General features: G+C 31.4%; 1 pseudogene; it reads right to left on the bottom strand.

The window, feature by feature from the left end:
• Positions 1 to 528: 528 nt before the first annotated feature.
• LOC126690094 (potassium transporter 5-like) lies at positions 529 to 7,085 on the bottom strand (annotated as a pseudogene).
• Between the last annotated feature and the right edge of the window lie 730 nt (positions 7,086 to 7,815).

Here is a 7,815-nt window from a genome sequence, read left to right as displayed (position 1 = left end):
TTTCGAATTTTTCATCTTTTATGCATATCTTTAATTTGTTAGTATAGTACCTAAATATGGTGTTTGAATTGCAAAATAGGTTAATAAAAAATTATTATTTAAAAAATTATTATTTTTTTAAATTAAAAAAATTTTAATAAAAAAAATAACCTATTGCAATGAGATTTTCAAACTAAATCGTTGCAATATATGGAATTTTGCAACGAAAATCTAGTGTTGCATAAACTTATTGCTTTTTTTTAATAAAAAAAATAACCTATTGCAATGAGATTTTCAAAGTAAATTGTTGCAATATATAAATTGCTGCAATATATGGAATTTATTGCAACGAAAATCTAGTGTGGCATAAATCTATTACCTCGGAGTTTATTACAACAGCTTGCATTGACTTTTTTGTCGGTGCAAAAACACCTTTTTAAAAACTACAGTGGCTGCAGTGGCATCAAACACTACATGGTATTTGAAATGGATTTTCATGCCATTAGCAAACCAAGTTGAAAGAAAATCACAACAAACTGATCAAAAAGTCTAGACCTCATAAGTCATCCCCACCTTGAGAAGACGATTGTGAGGAATCATGAAAACTTCATCTGCTTGTCTCACACATCTTTTCAACCAATTATAGGCCTAGTTTATAGCTAACTTCTTCAAAAGGCTAGACCCCATTGAAGCCATCACTTCATTTTCACCCATTAGATAAGGGAAATTCCATGGACAAGCTCAGTGTAAAATAGGGCAACACCCGGAACCTGATGGATGCTAGGATTAGAGGCTACCTCCACCAATTTACGAGTAGAAACTTTGTTTTCTAGTTCATACTTGTACTTCTTCCGGTAGCCATAGTTCCATAAATACATAATGGTCATAAGAGTCAAGGTAAAAGATAGAGGAAGGTACCCTCCATCAACAAACCTGTAGAGTACTGAGCTAAAGAATAGGAATTCCAAGAGCCCTATAGTTAGAGCATACATGATGATCAAGTAGATGTTTGTCTTCCATATCATGACCATCACAAGGAGAAGAAATGAAGATGTGATTGTAAATACAAATGCCACTGCAATTCCTGTTGAAAGAATATCAAGAAAAAAAGTTGGAAAAACTTGCACATGTAGAATTCAAAAGGAAGCTAACAGAAAATGATTTCATTCTTCACAACACAACATAGTAAAATAACATATTGATACAAAGAATACAACTTTAAGTGTTCGTTTGAATGATTTGTATGATGGAATTAAGTTGTTTATTATGTTTATTTAGCTTATGTACAATGTTTTGAAGCAACTTTTTCCTCACTTAATTTTAGAACCTAAAAAGTCAATGAAAATAAACTCTCATAAACAAGCACAAAAGACATTTTTTGACTACTTTAACTTCATTTTAGGACACTTCATTGCTTTGAAACATCATCATCATCATGGGAAGAGGATTTTGAATAAGGTTCTCTCCAGGTAATGCTTGACGCTAAGCCACAAGACTCTTAATATTTTTATGGCTTTTGAGTTTCGACAAGTCTTAATTCATATCAACATCCAAATAAATCCAAAAAATTGTTCAATTGTCTTTTACTACCTCTCAGAATTCTAAAATTATATTAAAAGATAAAGAAAAGTTTGAGGTGATTTACCATAAGCGTTCCCTATCTTCAATGTATTTTTGAAGCCAAGAGTGACACCCACACAAGCCAGCATGAGAAGGTTGTTGATCTCTAGTACATAAACTTGCCCTTTGTATTTAGTGGATGTGTGCACTACGTTAACCCATGGGAAATAGCCAAGGGCCAAAGATTGTTGGATGATGGAGAAAGAAGTGGAGATTAACGACTGACTAGCAATGATGGCTGCCATTATAGCCACAATAAACATTGGCCAATACAGTGGTTCTGCATAAGAGAGAGTCATATGAAAATAAAGATACCACCTCAATATGATAGCAAGAGGGGAAAAAAAAACACCATATTATAAGGAATAGTAAACGTACTTGGAACAAAACTATAGAAGGCATTGCTAGCATCCTAATTAGGTTTTCAGAGATATGAAGCTTGATCAAAGTAGGCAAGAACAATCGAGGGAAAAACTATAGTGCATGAGCTTATTTGAATTGAACGAACACTGAAGTGACCAAGATCTGCAAACAATGCTTCAGAACCTGACATTGTTTGACCAAGTTCACCACATAAGTAGCATCTATAGGATTAATCCTAAACAAATAAGCAAAACTAATATTTTTTTAGTTTACAATAGTAAAAAAGAGCATGAGGTTTAGAAAAATTTCAAATGGATCCATTATACTCTTGGTTTAGTGTTGTTGGTTCTTAAGATATCAAGAATGACAAAATTGATCCCTTCATCACTTCTGTCAATTGTGACAATGAGACTAATGTTCCTCAGTAGTCAATAACATTAATTTAAAAGTGCGAAGAGACCTGTTTGAACTTAACTTAAACCTCCAATGAGTCTGTTTTGCATATTTCCATAAATTTATTGGTTTATGAAACTTCAAGCAATACTTAAGAGAACAATCATCTGTTAGGACTATTCAAAGTAAGTTCATAGTCTTGGACAAGACATTTGTAGAAAATTCAAAGCATGTTCTTAATAAAGGAAACCATTATTTGCGATGAAAGCGCAATCAGGGATAATTTGGGATTTGAGATGGACTGATAATGAAGTTGCACTTAACCATTTTACTAGGAGCATTGTGCTTGGATCATCAAGGATTTTTTCTAATCAAAATTTACTATAATTTTAGAAATAATTCCAATCACTACTGTAAATTGTATGTTTCTAAAGCTGAAACCTGAGACAGTAGCTATGCAACAACCTAAGTCCATTACTACATCTCATTTCTGTACATTCAAAGTGCTTAAACAATGAAATGAGATTATGATACACACCTGTTAGGCATAGGATGACGCCTCCAAGAGAAATCCATGCATTGTTCTTATTCCTAATGAAATTGTCAACAATATACATTGGATTGATTGCCTTGATAACCCCTGGATCATGCTTCACAAAGTTGTACATGCCAATAGTTCCGATGAAAATAAACCAAATTGTTAGTATTGGAGCAAAACTTTTAACCAATTTTAACTATCCCAAATCTCTGAACTTGGAACAAAATACTCAAGATTCCTACTGAAATCCACATGATCATATTATCAGTAAGCGCACTAGTAGCTTCCTTAACTTCCCCCCACTGCTGACAATACTACATAAAGGAGGAAATCATAATGTAAATTATTATTCAGAATATTAGATACAAAGAATTCATGAAATGTGAAGTTATAAATAATTGTAACTAAGCTAAATGAATTGAATAAACAACTTAAATTTTACACCATCTTAACCAACAGTAAAGAGATAAGTAGGACTTAGGAATATCACTCTATTGTACCTGATATGCATAGTGTGAGGATGCCATCTCTCCAATCACCATGGAGGTGCCAAGCGTGGTCATGAACAAGATGAAATACTTTAGTATTTGGTTACTCTCAAGCATAGATTTGATAAAGGATGCTCTCTTTAGCCGTCGGTTTGGCACATCTAGTCGGTAGTTAGACACTTCTTTGTCTTCAGCCTGCTAGTTGGGCGTCAAGCTGACCTTGGCATAGCGGCATATGAGAGAATATAGAGCGAAAGTTCCTCCTGCAACAATACAATTTCCATTATAAAATAATGAATAGTTTGATGACAATGTATTCCTTGCTAGCAATTCAATATGTAACATATCAACACCATTCAAAGTTCAAAGCATTATTATTGACACACTAATATAACATCACCCAATGTCATTTTTATTTTGTGTGCAAGTCTTATCATCAAGAAATATTAATTTCTTTCTAATTATCATCTAGCAATAAAAATGAAAATCCAAGAACTACAATAACTAATCTATTAAAATAAATTGCTAAGCATGAGAGAAGATTATCAATTTCCATCGCCGTTATCGTTGGCTGTCAGCACAATGAAAACATACTTGATCAAAGTAATTAACATGAGTGAGTAAAAGATTAGAGACAACACACCAAGTATATCATCATTGTGCTTAACCCCAGTAGGAAAAATGCTCGATAACACATACAAAGGCGACGTGCCCAAATCACCATACACAGCCAATGCTTTGAAATTCTAGCTTCATTTTGCTTCCCCAATCCAAGGCCTGCGCTCAAACACTTCACATAAATAAATGATTTATTTATTTTTAAATTAAAAAAAACATTTTTTTAATAAAAAAATAACCTATTGCAACGAGATTTTCAAAGTAAATCATTGCAATATATGGAATTTTGCAATGAAAATCTAGTGTTGCATAAACTTATTGCCTTTTCTTTAAAAAAAAAAAAACCTATTGCAACAAGATTTTCAAAGTAAATTGTTGCAATATATGGAATTTATTGCAACGAAAATCTAGTGTTGCATAAATCTATTACCTCAAAGTTTATTACAACAACTTGCATCGACTTTTTTGTCGTTGCAATAACACCTATTACAACGACATTAGTTGTTATTGCAACAACTTTTTTTGTTGCATTAAGTCTTTTTCCTTATAGTGTATTGTAAGAATAATAAAATTTGAGAGAGAGAAATAAAATACCTGAGAAAATCTAGGGACTTGATTGGGGGTGAATCTATCAGCCTCCAAATTGAAAGAGTCAAGTCTAACAAGGTTTTTCCTAGAACGCTTTCTACATTAGAAACCGTTGTCAGTCCCATGAATTGATCAACTTCATGTTCATGTTCTTCTTCTTCTACATTATTTTCTTCTTGTGACCTTTGTTGGGTTCTAAGACTTTAGGTTTAAATGTATTAGAATTTCATTTTGTAATGTTGGCAAACCATGATCAAAACGTTTAGTCTTGTTTTAGACTTGCTCAAAGTATGTTTATGTGTAAAACTGGAATCGAGTGTACTACAGGATTTACTGTGTAAATCCACCTGGCTCGATCGATTGAGAATTAGACTCGATCGATCGAAGCTCATGCAGATTATTTTCCTGCAAAATTTTCCAACTCAGCCCAAGCCCGTTTGATGTGTAGGGTTTTATGTTTTGCCTTAAGTATAAAAGGAAAAACTCTAGCCACATTTTATAGTTGTTGTTTATGCTGTGTATGTGAATCTCTTGTAAGATCTAGAGGTGTTTGCCTTCACATATACTTAGGGTTATCAAGAATCAAGATTATGTCAAGAACTTGATGATAGTTCGGTTGCTGCATAAAGAGCTTAAAGATACACAAGCAGGAGTGCTTGTACTTGCTGTGAATCCAAGAAAGAAGTAGTCCGTGGACTCGGAGCTATCATGTGGCCGTGGTAGTAAGTTTCCTACTCGAGGTAGCAATAGGATGTTAGTGGTCTAAGTCGCTATTGTGTAAACTTCAATTCTTTCATAGTGGATCTCTTTTACCTTGAGGATAGCTAGGTTAAATCCTCCCCAGGTTTTTTATTGATTTGGTTTTCCTAGGTTATCATATCGTTGTGTTATTTATTTTCCGCACTTTACAATGATATGATATATTTGTGTTAACCTAGATTTGAATAATTTGACTAAGTAATCACTTGGCTAATTGACTAGGTCAATCTGGTTGTGTTTTAAGAGGTCTAAAAATGTACAACCTTTCTTCTATGAAGTCACTATCCTCTATCCCAGTCGAAAACACAATATTTTGACCTATCTAAAGCTTCAGGACACAGGACTTTTGATGGAAATGAGAAAGTTCTCAAAGCAAGTTTATTTATGGGCTCTAAAATCCTCCAAGTAATAGCCTATTAATTGATAAGTCTATTTCAATTTAGTGATATTTTTTGCTTTTCTTTTTAATCATAATTTCTGTAACTATCAAATTCTTATAAAGAAAAATAGCAACCTTGTTAGATATTTAAATTTTGCACTAGCCTACATGGTAGAGATTTAATTCTGTATGTAGTCTAATATTTGTTACAATAAATAAAATAATATTATGATTTCCAAAAGCGACTCATTTCTTGTATTCTACTTTAATTGCTTTACTTAAATGCAAGGGGTTGAGAAGTTATGGATAGGAGTTTTTATATGGCAAGCATGGTATATATATATATATCAAGTTGTGCTCCACCAATTGTAAAATGCCATAGGTCCAACTTTTATGGGCAGAATTTTTATTCCTTTTTCTCAATTTCTCTTTATTTATCAAATGGATAGATAGTGGGAGAGAGGGGGTGAGGTTTGAATCATATGCATATGACACCATAACGAATGTCATTATTATTGAACTATAACTTTGTTCAATATTTAATGTTTTACTTTATACTAAACTAATTGTATAATGATATTTTTCTCAACCAAAAAAAAAAAAAAATTGCATAATGATATGTATCCGATTTTTTTTTCTTTTTTCATTTTATACATTGTTTATTTTATGAAGAAAGAAAAAATAGTATGCAACAAGTTTATTATATAAAGTGGAGTAAAAATTAAATTTAAAAAAAAATGGAACACGAAAAATTGGATAGAGAATTTTCATTCTACCATTGACTAGTCATGATAATACAAATTATTTGTATCACTTTTTGTACTCCACTTTATTTTTTTAAAAAAAAAATTGTATTCCACTTCGTACTCCATTTACAACTTTATCATGTATTCTTTTTACTTCCCTTATAAAATCATTGAATTTAAAATTAAAAAAAATAAACACATGACATACCACAATTGATATAGTATAAAGTAAAACATAAAAAATGGCAAGGTAAATTTGTATTCAGTCCCACACACACGGTTTCACTCAAAAATTTTAATTACACCTTGGCACTTTGTTTCCTAATTTTCACCATGCTATTCTTTTTTTCTTGTGCATTTAGATACGTTTATCTTTTTATTAAAACTCTCTCAAAAAATGGAAAAAAGAAAAAGAAAAAGAAAAAAAAAGATACGTTTATTTTCATATATAAAATGGCAGAGAAAAAGGGCCCTTTGGCCTTTAAAAAAAAAAACCCCCTCCTCCTATATTTGTTAATAAAAAATTTAAAATTTTGTTTAAATTTTACTCAATTAACACCCACATATTTTATATAAAAAAATATTAATTTTTTGTTTTTGCATATTTACCTCATATATGAATGGAATTTTCATCCTTTTTCTCAAAAAAAAAAAAAAAATTGACCACCTCATTTTTTTTTATATAAAAAAAAAAGTTTAAAAGCTCAGGAGCATTAATGTCTAATCTTTTTCTTGATAATATTCACTTTTATTCTACCATATATAACTCATAAATTTCATGAGTTTTTAAAGCATACATTCATGAAAATATATGAGTAATGCTACAAACACAAACTATTTTACAATATTATTACAAACTACTGATGTGGCTTTAGAATTTTCCAAATAGCTATTATAAGTAAAAATGAGATGTTAGTGATGGATCGATCCATGTTAGAACAAGTAAAAATTTGCTACATCAGTATTTTATAAAAATGTTGTGAAATAGTTTGTGTATGTAGCATTACTCAAAATATATAAGTATTAATAGGCCTCTTTTTATATATATATATATATTAAATGTATTAATACTCATTTAAAATTAATTAAATCGTACTACTACTCATTTAAAGTATTAATATCTCACTAGCTGCGTCATTTTGTGACTATCTTTTGTCTTAAGACTACGCATGTAACCAGTGTCTTCCTATCTTGAGACTGTGCGTGTAACCAGTTTCCTCCTAGTACTCCCAGTGACCATCTTTTAATGGACAACAACATCAACGTCAGAGAGTATGTATGGACTGACAGTAGTGACTCCAATTTCAGTACTGATTTGTTTGAAGAAGAAATGGAGTCTGATCT

The sequence above is a fragment of the Quercus robur genome, chromosome 6 (genome assembly GCF_932294415.1).
Source record: "Quercus robur chromosome 6, dhQueRobu3.1, whole genome shotgun sequence".
Lineage (NCBI taxonomy): Eukaryota > Viridiplantae > Streptophyta > Magnoliopsida > Fagales > Fagaceae > Quercus > Quercus robur.
The sequence above is the reverse complement of the archived record's forward strand: the minus strand, read 5'-3'. Positions and strand labels throughout refer to the sequence as shown.